The 13,237-nt window shown below is 42.8% G+C and overlaps 1 pseudogene; it reads left to right on the top strand.

The window, feature by feature from the left end:
• The first annotated feature begins 12,790 nt into the window (after nt 1-12,790).
• LOC132538530 (small nucleolar RNA SNORA17) lies at nt 12,791-12,862 on the top strand (annotated as a pseudogene).
• The last annotated feature ends 375 nt before the right edge of the window (nt 12,863-13,237 follow it).

Genomic DNA, 13,237 nt, shown 5'->3' with positions numbered 1-13,237 from the left:
CCGCTGCGCTACCGCCTGAATCTTGAGGCTGGTATTTCTTTTTCTTTTCAATTTATTTATTTTCCCTTTTGTTGCCCTTTTTGTTTTTTTTTACTGTTGTTGTAGTTATTATCATTGTTATTGATGTCAGTGTTGTCATTATTAGATAGGAGAGAGAGAAATGGAGAGAGGAAGGGAAAACAGAGAGGGGGAGAGAAAGATAGACACCTGCAGACCTACTTCACTGCCTGTGAAGAGACTCCTGGGGAACCGGGGGCTCAAACCAGGATCCTTAAGCCGGTTCTTGTGCTTTGCACCATGTGTGTTTAACCTCCTGCACGACTTCCTGACTCTTGAGACTGCTATTTCTTTCTTTTTTTAAGAAAAAAATTGTTTATTTATAAAAAGGAAACACTGACAAAAACATAGGATAAGAGGGGTACAACTCCACACAATTCCCACCACCAGAACTCCATATTCCATCTTCTCCCTTGATAGCTTTCCTATTCTTTAACCCTCTGGGAGTATGGACCCAAGGTCATTGTGGCATGCAGAAGGTGGAAACTCTGGCTTCTGTAATTATTTCCCAGCTGAACATGGGCATTGACAGGTTGATCCATACTCCCCTGAGTCTGGTATTTCTAATTGGACTTAATGTTGGATATGTAAGCCAGAAACCCTGGGCTTCAAAGAGTGTCTAAGGTTGGAGAGATAGAGCACTGGGACTCACATGTCATCACATTGGAAGGTGAGACGTCACCACAGAAAGTTTCAGTGTTGTGGTACCTTTTCTTCTCTCTTTATCGCTGTTTATATATCTATGAATGAAAAAAAGTGACCTGGTCTGGTGCATTCCACAGAATGGGAAGAAGAAGGTCTAGACCAAAGCAGATGTTGGTGGAGGGGTCTGAGAGTAGTCTCGACTTTCTTATCTTTTCAGTGAGTATAAAGAAAGCACTGCCATATTAATGCCCATGTGAAACCCAAGCTATTACATGAATGGACTGCACCTAGCATGCTAGCTAGTGCCAGTCAACACCAGAATGTCGTCTTCACAATATGATTTGTCCCATATGGTGTGGAGACCATACATGACCTGCTATTGTTGCTTTCCCAGAATACTGTCCAGCACTGGCTTATTGTGGTACAGGGAATTGAACCTGGAACCTCAGAGCTTCAAGTATGAAAGTATTTTGCAATCAGTGGATACAATATTATTTGATATGAATTGAGAGAAGCATGCAGGAAAGTGGGCCCCACCCTAAGGTTCTAGGACTGGTTCTAGGACTAATCAATGCAACGAGTGCCACCCCAGCATGCTTCACTTCAGACTGTGTCCAGAGAGTTCAGGTGTGGAATGACAACCCTTCAGCTTCATTACTCAGGTGAAACCTTTCCTTTTGTAGTATTCTCTAATTCCATTCCAGGTGGTCCACTCCCGAACAAAGTCCCCAAACCTAGATATAGTCCAGGTCCCCTGAGATAGAGCAAATATTCACACGTGTTCACAAACCAGGGAAAATATATACTTGAAAGCAGAAGTACACAAGAGTTCTCAGTGAGTACCCCCCAACACTTCATCTGTACTATCCCAGCCTTTAGGTCCATGATGGGTCAACAATTTGTTTGGTTTTGTATGTTAACCCTCTTTTCAGCCAGGTTCCAGATGCCAGCATGAGGCTGACCAGACTTCCCTGGACTGAGGACCCCACCAATGTGTTCTGGAGATCTGCTTCCCCAGAGACCCACCCTACTAGGGAAAGAGAAAGGCAGACTGGGAGTATGGACCGACCAGTCAATGCCCACGTTCAGTGGGGAAACAACTACAGAAGCCAGACTTTCCACCTTCTACAACCCACTTGACCCTGGGTCCATACTCCCAGAGGGATAGAGCGTGGGAAAACTATCAGGGGAGGGGATGGGATATGGAGACTGGGTGGTGGGAATTGTGTGGAGTTGTACCCCTCCTATCCTAAGGTTTTGTTAATGTCTCTTTTCTTAAATAAAAAAAATAAAATAAAACAATAAAGTATTTTTGAACCACCACGCTACCTGCCTACTTTCTATATTTCTAAAGATGTTTATTTATTTATTAATGAGAATGATAGGAAGAAAGAGAAAGAACTGGACATCACTCTGGTACACGGGTCACCAGGGAATAAAATTTTAACCTCATGCTTGAGAGTTCAATGCTTTATTCACTGTGCCACCACCCCAAACACTCTACTTTGTATATTTCTGTGAGTTTTATTAGTTGAATTTCTGTGAAGTGTGTGTGTGTGTGTGTGTGTGTGTGTGTGTGTGTGTGTGTGTGTGTGTGAGTGCATGCACTTGTGTTAAATAACCAGGAATAATTGCATCACAGGATGTAACTGGAGGGTAGAGAGGAATGGCAGGGAATGAGATGTGATACCATCTGAGTCTACAGGAAAGAATGTGGCTTTAATGTGTTTAGGAGTTAAGACACATGTTTCATGACTCAAAAAGTCCCCCTCCCATGGCCGTATCACACCCAATGAACCAGGTCTAGAAATGGCCTCTGAGAGGTTACAGGTAGAAAAGTTTAGGTAAGAAAGACTCAGTATGTTACCCAAAGGCATCCAGCAGTTAAGTTGCAGGGCCATGACTCTGGTTCCCCAGGGGCATCTTCCCACAAACCTATAGACTTCCATTCTTAGGCAGTGATTCAACTCTGGGAGATCTAGTCCTTGCACTTAAGTCATGCAGCCTTCTTGCTGATGTGTTCTGTGCCCTGGGAAAGGCACATACTGGCTTGTCTGAGTACTCATGTCACTCTGAGACATTGCTATGAGAGCCAAGATAGACTCTTGTCTGCAGACTCTGAAGACTGAAAGGAGCTGTGACTACAGTCTTGTTCAGTCCCTGAGGGTTGGAGACACCTAAGAACCGCAGGGCAGAGTCCTCAGCTCTGCTTCCTGGCATATGCATGCCCACCATTGCCTGTTCCCTTGCTCGCCTCAAAGACCCATGCAACTCTCCCTTGCAATGATGTAAAGAAGGGGCCAGGTGCATGTAAATCACTTTATTGTCATTCATTCATTAAGCCTTGTATTAAATAATGAGTCTGTTCCAGACATTGGTGCCCATATTGGAAAGGCATTAATGAAGCAGCCAGCTAATGTCTCTAAGGTCATGGCCTTAGCATTTGAGTGGGAGAGACAGACACAATATGTAGAATGTAACTGAAGACAGCTCTTGATAAAAATACAGTGCAGTCAGTGGAGTGGAGCTTGCTGGGGTGGAGACTGCAATGCTGTTTGCAACAGGAAGGAAGACCTGAGAAGGTGAAATGGAGCAGAGGCCTGGAGGAAACCAGAAAGGAGCAATCAATCAGCAGTGCTCAAGTCAGAGCCACTGAATATGATGGTCCATTTTAAATGCCCTGCTCCACTCATCAAATTTTATCCCTCGGTTAAAGTCTGCAAAAAACTTTTTAGGCAAGTTTCGAAGAACTTTCCTTCTGAAGGGAAATGAGCTAACCAGTCTGCTCTAAAACTGCTGAGGGAGGAGCCCTCTTTCTGGCTGTAAAAGTAATGCCTGTCATTTACTAGACACCGCCTCCCCTCACGGACAGTCGAATGAAGATACCACATTGCGCAGGCAGGGATGAGGCTTTGTCATGAGGGCAGAGCCTGCAGACAGCAATCAGGGTCCTATGGGAAAAAAAATCAAGGTGTCAGCAAGCCACTTATGAACTGGGTGATCACAGGCAAGTCACTTAGAAGTCTCTGAGACTCAGCCTCCTAGACATAATAAAGTGAGATAGAGTCTGCTGTGCCTGCAGTGAAGAGTATGAGGTGTAAGGGAATGATGAATAAGAAAGGGCAGGGAGTCTGGAATCATCTTCCTCTGAGGCACTGTGCTGAGTGCAGAGGTTCGGAGCTGAGAAAGTTGTGGCCTCTGACCCTGTCTTGTAGCTATACTGTGGTTAGCAGGTGCAGGCTGACCCAAGGCTGAGCTGTCTTGGAAATACCAAGAAGGTGGGGGCCAGGCAATAGCAATAACACAGCAGGTTAAGCACATATGACACAAAGTACAAGGACTGGTGTAAGGATCCCAGTTTGAGGCCCGCCCCTGGCTCCCCACCTGCAGGAGGTAGACTCACAAGCAGTGAAGCAGGTCTGCAGGTGTCTATCTTTCTCTCCCCCTCTCTGTCTTCCCCTCCTCTCTCCCCATTTCTCTCTGTCCTATCCAACAACAAAATCAACTGAAACAATAATAATAATGACAACAACAAGGGCAACAAAATGGGACAAAAATGGCCTCCAGGAGCAGTGGATTTATAGTGTAGGCGCTGAGTCCCAGCAATAACCCTAGAGGCAAAAAAAAAAAAGAAAGAAAGAAAGAAAGAAAGAAAGAAAGAAAGAAAGAAAGAAAGAAAGAAAGACCAAGAAGGTGCTCCTTCCTTCTACTTGGGGAAGGTGGTGGGCCCCTTACCCTGGAAAGTCTCCACCACACACAGTGAAGCACGTTGAAAGATTTTTTAAAAATAAGGTTTCAAGTATAGAGTGACAGACACTTAAAACACAGGAATTTCTCAGCACAACAGATACTGGTGGCTGTGCTATTTCAATTTTTAATTAATTTTTTAGAAATTATCTTTATTTATTAGACAGAGACAGCCAGAAATTGGAAGAGAGGGTAGGGAAAATAGAGAGAAAGATTAACACCTGCAGACCTGCTTCACCACTTTCAGAGCTTTCTTGTTGTAGGTGGGGACTAAGGGCTTGAACCCACACCCTTGTGCACTGTGTCTTGTGCACCCAACTAGGTGGGTCACCACAGGTCCCTCCTGTTGTATTGTATATCTAGAGCCCTGGCTATGTGGAAACCTGTGGGGTTAAAATGGTGGAATAAGAAACCAGACCTCCCACCTTCTGTTCCCCATAAAGATCTGTGGTCCATACTCCCAGAGGGATAAAAAACAGGGAATCCCTTCCAGAGGGATAAAAAATAGGGAATCTTCTAATGAAGGGGATGGGATATGGAACTCTGATTGTAGGAATTTTATGAACTTGTACCCCTCTTATCCCACAATCTTGTCTATTATTATTAAATCATTAATGAAAAAAATTAAAAAGAGAATGTGGTAGTTCCCCAAGCCCCAGGTGAATAATTGGAACTGAGATCTTTGAAAGATGCTGCTCCCTTACAGAAGAAACAGACTAGGGAGAAAATGAGCTTCACCAATGGAGACGAGGAGACAGTTTCCCTGGACACTAAGGACAAAGTAGAATTTATCAGGTGAGACTGGCACCTATATTCAAGGCGCACATCTCAGATAATGCTGCTCTTTCTTTTGGTTGAGACAACATACACTTGTTCTCTTTCTCTCTCTCACTTTCTCTTCTCTCTCTCTTCTACTACTCAATAACATAACAGGATTTTAAAGCCTACATAACACTCAGTGTAAGAACATAGTCAGGACCCAAGAGGTGGAACAGTGAGGGAAATGCTAGGCTTGGATGCATGAGGTCCTGGGTTTGATCCCTAGGACTCCATGCGCCAGAATGACATACTGGATTTCTCCTCCTCCTATCTATTTTGTGTTAATAAGCAAATGATGGCCACAAATGAGTACATATTTAAAAAAGAAAAGAAATGGTAAAAACCAAAATGAAAGAAGAGGGAAAAGCATCAGACAGAAGAATGATAAACCCAGGGACTTCATATTCTGAAAGAATATAAATCAAGTATGCCTAATAAGTTTTTTAAAAGTGTAATTTTTAGTAAAGATATTGAAAAAAGAATAAGAGATTAAAAAAGAATAGTCATATTGGAAAAGCAAATAGAACTTTCAAAAAGAAACCTCTCATCTGCTAAATTGTATTCTCAATGGAAGGTTGACATTGAAGTTCTGACATTCTCAAACAAAAGACTAATAGGATGGAATCTGAAGCTTAGTAAATTGTCCCAAATCCAGAGGGATTCAGATCCGAGGAATGTGAGAATAAAAGGTAAAATGAATGAGGGGGTAGGGTGAGAAATGGATACTTTGACATGTAAATATGACTTTGAGAGGACAAGAGGGGAGGAGAGTGATAAGAGAAAAAAAAGAAGATGAAAATGGGAAGGAGGGAGGAATAGAGGCGAGAAAAGTGAAGAAAGTAATATGGAACATAATGGCAAAGCATTTTTCAAAATTAATTAAAGCCATGAATCATCTTATAATGAGAACATAATAAATCTTAATCCAGATAAATATCAATTAACATCAACACACATCAGTGAATAATCAAAACTCAAAAGAAAAAAAAAAAGAGAGAAAGACTATTGTAAATGTCCCCAAATTACTTACAAGAAAGCAACTGAAGACTTCCATACCAGGCACAACAGTGGAATCCAGAAGGTGGAATTCTGTTGTTTATTTATTTTAAGGATTTTATTCATTTATTTATTTATGAGAAAGACAGGATGAGAGGGAGAACCAGACATCACTCTGGCACATGTGCTGCTGGGGATTGAACTCCGGACCTCATGCTTGAGAGTCCAAAGCTTTATCACTGCACCACCTCCCGGACCACAGAATTCTGTTTTTTCTTCAAGAACTCCCAGTGGAATTTTATGTGTGAAACTATGATTCAAAAGAAAATAAACCTAAGATAGTACCTCATGGGAGAAATACTATGAAGATATTTCAGAGAGGAGGGGAAAGATATTAAGGTGATTGTTGGAAATTTGTTTTGTTTTCCTAAAGAATTACCCAAACAACGACAACACACACACACACACACCACACAAAGATTATCAGAAGAAAAAATATCTATGTGTACCTACATTCACTAGCACTTGAATAATCCAAACTTGAACCCAGATGTCCAACAAGAGATGAGTAGCTAAAAAATGTTGTGGTATATATTTGCAATGTAACACTACTCAGTTGTAAAAAGTGGTGAAATTATTGTCTTTGCCTCATCATGGACGGAATGTGCATTAATCTTGATAAATGAGGTCATCCAAAAGGAAAGGAATAGATATCAGGTGATCTTGCATAAAGGTGAAAGTTATGAAACACGGAAAGAAAGGGAATGCATAGGGTGAAACTTGGACTGGGTGTGGTCTATTTCAACAAAGCAAAGGACTCTAAAAAGGAAAATTGTCCGGGGTAAAGAAGGTACTGGGGGGCCAGGTACCTGGTTAAGTGCTCACATTATGATGCACAGAGACTCAGGTTAAAACCGTTGGTCCCCACTTGAAGAAGGAAAGCTTTATGGTGAAGCAGGTCTGTAGGTGTCTCTCTTTTTCTCTTCCTCTCTAACTCCCTCTCCCCTCTCAATTTCTCTCTATCTCTATCTAATAATAAATAAATAAAATATACTGAGAGATAGAGATGGGAGTGGGGCGGTAGCACAGCCCTTCAAGAGCACATGCCAAGAAGAGCTATCACTGGCCTAAGGACCCCTGTTTGAGCCCCTGGCTCCCCATCTGCAGGGGGGGTCGCTTCACAAGCAAGTGAAGTAGGAAAAAAGAGAGTTAGGGAGAGAGAGAGCAGGGAGTGGGAAGAGGAGGAAAAGGGAGAGGGAGAGGGAGAGGAAGAGGGAGAGGGAGAGGGAGAGGGAGAGGGAGAGGGAGAGGGAGAGGGAGAGGGAGAGGGAGAGGGAGAGGGAGAGGGAGAGGGAGGAGGAGATATTGGTGACCCAGTGCACAATGGTGGTGGAGGATTTAATTTAGTTGTGGAAATCCTGTGCTGATACCTATCATGGGGAGATAAGAAATTATATTCAGGGACTGGGCACTAGTGCAGTGGGTTAAGCGCACGTGGCACAAAGCCCAAGGACCTGTGTGAGGATCCTGGTTAGAGCCCCCAGCTCCCCACCTGAAGGGGTGTCGCTTCACAGGCGGTGAAGCAGGTCTGCAGGTGTCTATATTTCTTTCCCACTCCTCTCTCCATTTCTCTCTGTCCTATCCAAAGAAAGAAAGAAATTATATTCAGTGGCCAGGAGGAGTTGACAACCCTGTTGAGTGCACATATTACCATGTGTAAAGAAGGACCCGGGTTCAAGCCCTTGGTCAGCGTCTTCAGGGGGAGACGCTTTAAGAGTAGTAAATCAGGTCTGCAAGAGTCTCCCTTTCTCTCTTCTTCTCTATGTCCCCCTCCACTCTCAATATACTTCTGCCCTATGAAATAAAAACATTAAAAATAAGCAAATATGGCAATTGGGAGTGGTGTATCATTGTGTGGACACTGAACTCCAGTGATAGCCTTGGTGGCAATAAAAACAAGAGTGAAAGAGAAAGAGAGAGAGAGAGAGAGAGAGAGAGAGAGAGGGAGAGAGATCATAATCATAGGACAACAACATTCAGAAACATTTCATGAGTGAAGACGAGGTTTTCCAAGTCTGGGCAGGAGCCTGATTTAGGTAGACAGACAGGGGCAGAGATTAGGAGTCTCTAGAGACTGAAGTGTATCTGATTTTACTGGTTAGAAACCATCTTATTTCTATTGGTATTTTCTGTGCTTCTTGGTTTTGTTTTTTTTTTTTTTTTTGTCACCCAAGATTAATATTTATCTGCATAATTATTTTCAGATAAGATAAAAACTAATATTTCAAGCATAAGCCTTCTGAGTCATGCAAGGAATGGTGCATATTTTTAAAACCATTCATCAAATCCTCTCTGGCTTGAGACAAGTGAGAATAAAACTTCAGAACTACCTTCCTCTGCTCACTCTCTTGCTGGATCATTTGTGTCCATCATCTTAGACGGAAGACCAGGATTTGTTCTCTCTACCTGGTCCAGGATAAACTAGTGAATTATTTTTTTAAATTTTTATTTATGATTTACAAAATTATGAGATAACAAGGGTGCAATTCTATACCTTTCCCACTACCAGAGTTCTGTGTCCCCATTTCCTCCACTGCAAGCTACAGTGGTTCTCCTAAGGTTGCAGATATGGGCTAACAATTATTTCTACAACTATCTGTCTATATTTGTATATATTTGCCTTTTTTATTTAGGCCGCGTCTTCTCTTTCTTTCCAAGTCACACATAAACCTATTTCTACATCCAAATGTCCCTTCCTTTTTCTTCTTTCCCCCCCACTGAGAGTATGGATCAAAATTATTTTGCGGTGTACAAAAGGGGGTGTCTTGGCTTCTGTAGTTGGTTCTAAACTGCACATGGGCAAATTCTTAGAGTTCCCAGAAACTGAGTGAGGTGCCCTGGTGGTGGGAGTGTGTCTTCAGATAGGTCTCCCTGGCTTTAGACAAGAAAGTCATCCTATGACTGGGGAAGTGGTTCAATTGCTCAAGCATGTGGAAAGCCTGAGGTTGGATCTTTGGTGTCACACATGTCGGAAGTAGTGCTTTGGCTTCCTCTAATTTAAAACTTCCTATCTTTTAATTAATTAATTAATTAATAATTATTGAAAAGATTGTGGGATTAAGAGAAGTACAATTCCATTTAATTCCCACCACCAGACTTCTATACCCTATCCCCTCCATTGGGCGCTTCCCTATTCTTTAACCTTCAGTGAGTATGGACCAAAGACCTCTATGGGGTGCACAAGGTGGAAGGTCTTGCTTCTGTAAGTGTTTCTCCACTGGACAGGGGAGTTAACAGACTAATCCATATCCCCAGCCTCTTGCTATCTTTCTGTAGTGGGGCAGGTGTCTGAGGAGGTAGGGTTCCAGGACTCATTAGTGAGGTCGTCTGTCCAGGGAAGTCAGGTTGGTATCATGGTAGCATCTGCAACTTGGGTGGCTTAAAAGCATTAAGATATAAAGCAGAACAAATTGTTTAATAAATAGAAACCCAAAGGTAAACATATAGCATATGAGATTTGGAGTATCGATGTTGGAAGAAGTTAGAAAGTCTATTTTAGGTATATTCCAAGAGGCCCATGACTTTGCTAGTTTTGGCCTCATCCCTACAGCTAATATGCAGGTGAGCTGAAATTATTGTTTAGGAAGATGGTGTCAGAATTGGGAACAGGACTAGAAAGCTGAATCAATGAAGAGAGTAGCTCTCAAATATGGGATAAGTATATAAATACCATTAACTATAAATCCCCTCGATCTGATTTAGGGTCCATGTCTATTCCTATTTAGCACAGGAGCCTATGGAAACTGTATCCCTGTCTGTTTGAACTCATATTCCATGGTCATAGCTAAATTAAGTAAAATTAATAAAATATATTTTCTTTAAAAAAGAAACTTCTGGGGATGGGTGGTGGCATACCTGGTTGAGTGTACATGTTACAGTGCACAAGGACTGTTGGTATGCTTCTAGATCTGCTTCTGGGATCCCTTCTGTTACATTGCTTGATGTTGTGGTCTATTTACATGGTCATTTGGTTACATTGGTTAGGTCTCACTCCCCCTGCCTCCGGGAGATTTTGGTTTAGTCCTTGCCTTTTCACGCTTCTTGCTTCTCCCCGCCCATATCCTAGATACTTCCTGGGTTCCTGACTCAGCCACTGGAGGACAAAGAGGAGAGATTTGGGTTGTGATTAGATTAGATTAGTTTTTTGAACCGTTTGCTCGTGAATAAAGAAATGCTGCTTCTCCGCTCAGCCATGTGTCCCTGATCGCCTTTCTTCCACAGCAAAGCTAGCCTGGCATACTGGCCCCATGAACTTTGACTAACAAAGAACCCACGTTCAATCCCCTGGTCCCCACCTGTAGGGGGGAAGCTTCATGAGTGGTGAAGCAGAGCTGCAGGTGTCTCTCTGTCTCTCTCCCTCTCTATCTCCCCCTCCCCTCTCAACTTCTGGCTGTCTCTATCAAATAAATAAAGATAATTAAAAATTTTTAAGAAAATCGGTTTTTTTAAAAAGTTCGTTCTTCTCAATGTGCTTAAATGAAAACATAGTATTTCTATACCTCAGAAAAAGTGAAGTTGTTTGCTCCATTTGAGTTTCAGTGGTTCTGAAGGGATTTGCTCATCCGGGATGGGCTGAATATTTTGGTAGTTGAAAGAAATGTATCTTTTGCAACAATGTCAGCACACCCATGCCAGGTCTTCTTATAAAAATCACACCACTGTGTCCTATGCCCTTTCATATATTTCTTAGTAAGTTGCACACAATTGCACAACCACCAGCATTTTCCCACTTTGCAGAAGAGTAAGAGATCGATAATATTTAAAATGTAAAAAAAAAATATTTGGAAGATAGTTCCTTATTAGGAAAACATCCAAGAAAACTCTGAGTCTCTGGGGAGTTATTTGAAGCTCAGGTTCCATAATGATTGTCAAGTTCAAAGTTGGGCTGGCTGTATTCTTGCTAATGATACACTCCAGCCCCAGGCTCTGTAGGTGGCTGCTATGGTCCCATTAAAATGGAAGCATCAGTTTCCTTATGAAGGTGTCACCTGCCAGTCCCTCTCCACTGGGATGAGTCAATTAGTATGGGCAGTGATAATTAAGACCACTATAACTCCATAGTTTGCAACACTACCCCTACTACAGAGGAGGTCATGGTTGGAGAAACAGGAGGGTGAAGTTGAGAGCACTAACTAGCTTGTCCCTGAAAAGGATGGCTCTCTCTTATGGGGGTACCATTAAGGACACTCACTTGGCTTTGACAAGCAACCTCATGAGATTGCAACTACAGTTCACTTATCCTATTTTATCTCTTTTCAGATTGGTTCAGCTCTAGGAGGAAATAGCTGAAGAGTTTAAATGATTCTTCCAGATGTGAGGACCACTTGGTACAGAGGAGCTAGATGCTTTCTCAGAAATTGGGATCTCTTAATATATAAAAAAAAGAAATTGGAATCTCTTGTCCCCCTGTGTGTGACACCTGCACAGATGCTTTTTTTTCGGGGGGTGACTTGGAGAGAAGCTGCCACCCTCTGCAAAGCTTGCTTCCCTTGAGTGTTAACTGTCTAAGGAGAATTGACACAACTCCTCTTGTATCCTCTGGTCTCCAGAGTGGGCTAGTGTCTGGGATTTCACCCACAGCTCTTGTCCTAGGGGGACTATCAAGTTGGCATACCTAAGACAGTGGCCCTTTGGGAGGTCTCTCCTCTGCCCGAGGGTCTCAGCTGGCTCCCTCTGTAAATAATATCTCTCTCTCTCTCTCTTTCTCTCTCTCTCTCTCTCTCTCTCTCTCTCTCTCTCTCTCACCTCCAGGGTTATTGCTCGGGCTTTATGTCAGCACTATGAATCTACTGTTACTGGTAGCTGTTGTTCATTACACCAGGTCTGCTGCATTGCTTGATGTTGTGGTCTATTTACATAATCACTGTTTTGCCTGAGACCCACCCTGCCTGCAGGGTATTGGTTTAATCCCCACTGGTTAGATGGAAGCTTTCTATGTTCTGTTTTCGCTCTTTTTTTTTTTTTTTGCTCCACCCCTTCTCCTAGTAATTTCCTTTCTCCTTGCCACTTCTGGTGAAGAGATCCATAAGAGGTGATGTATCTGATCAATAAACAAGGGATTGCATTCCCACTCAGCCATGAGTTCCTGGTCGTTTCTCTCCCACCTGCGAAGCTAGCCCAGCAGGTAGCCACTCTTTTTCCATTTTATTGGATAGGACAGAGAGAAATTGAGAGAGGATGGGAAAAATACAAAGGGAGAGAGGAAGATAGACACCTGTAGATCTGCTTCACCACATTGCTCGGGTCCTTGCACTTAGTACTATGTGCTCTAAACAGAGTGTGCCACCACCTGCACCCCACTCTGTAAATTCTCAATGTCTGAGGATGGCCTTACATTTTGACCTTCCTCCTCTGAGTACATGTGAGTGCTCATTGTGCCCTCATTCCATGCAGCTCTCTACTGTCAATGCAATGGGTTTCTAGAAGATGGATTCAGTCCATGTCAAATGTCAGAAGTCCTACTAAGTCCGCCCTTAGTGACCTTACAGATGTGACTGTTGTGTCACAAGTATGTCATTAGGGGGTTGTATAGGGGATTGAACCTGGGACTTTGGAGCCTCAGGCATGGGAGTCCATTTGCATAACCATAATGATATCCATCCCTGCCCAATTCCCAACTTCTATCTGAACCTTACCCCCCCAGTCCTCTTGGATAAGTAGATATCTCTTCTTTGTGGAATACCCACTAGTGTTTAGTGGTGAAGTGGGAGACCCTGTCCAAAGTTGCAGACTGCTCAGACCCCTGTAACAAGACCCCATGTGGCTGGGAATGTGGCTAATCCATAAAGCACATGTCTCTTACATGAATAAGGAAGACTCTGCTTTGATCCTGGCACTGCACAGTGACAAGAAGGGTAAACACAGAGCACTATAAGTGGTAGAGTGTTGTCCTGATCTTTCTCTCTCTCACACA

This window comes from Erinaceus europaeus, chromosome 4 (genome assembly GCF_950295315.1).
Source record: "Erinaceus europaeus chromosome 4, mEriEur2.1, whole genome shotgun sequence".
NCBI classification, from domain to species: Eukaryota; Metazoa; Chordata; class Mammalia; order Eulipotyphla; family Erinaceidae; genus Erinaceus; species Erinaceus europaeus.
Note: the sequence above shows the minus strand (reverse complement) of the source record. Positions and strands in the feature narration are given on the sequence as shown.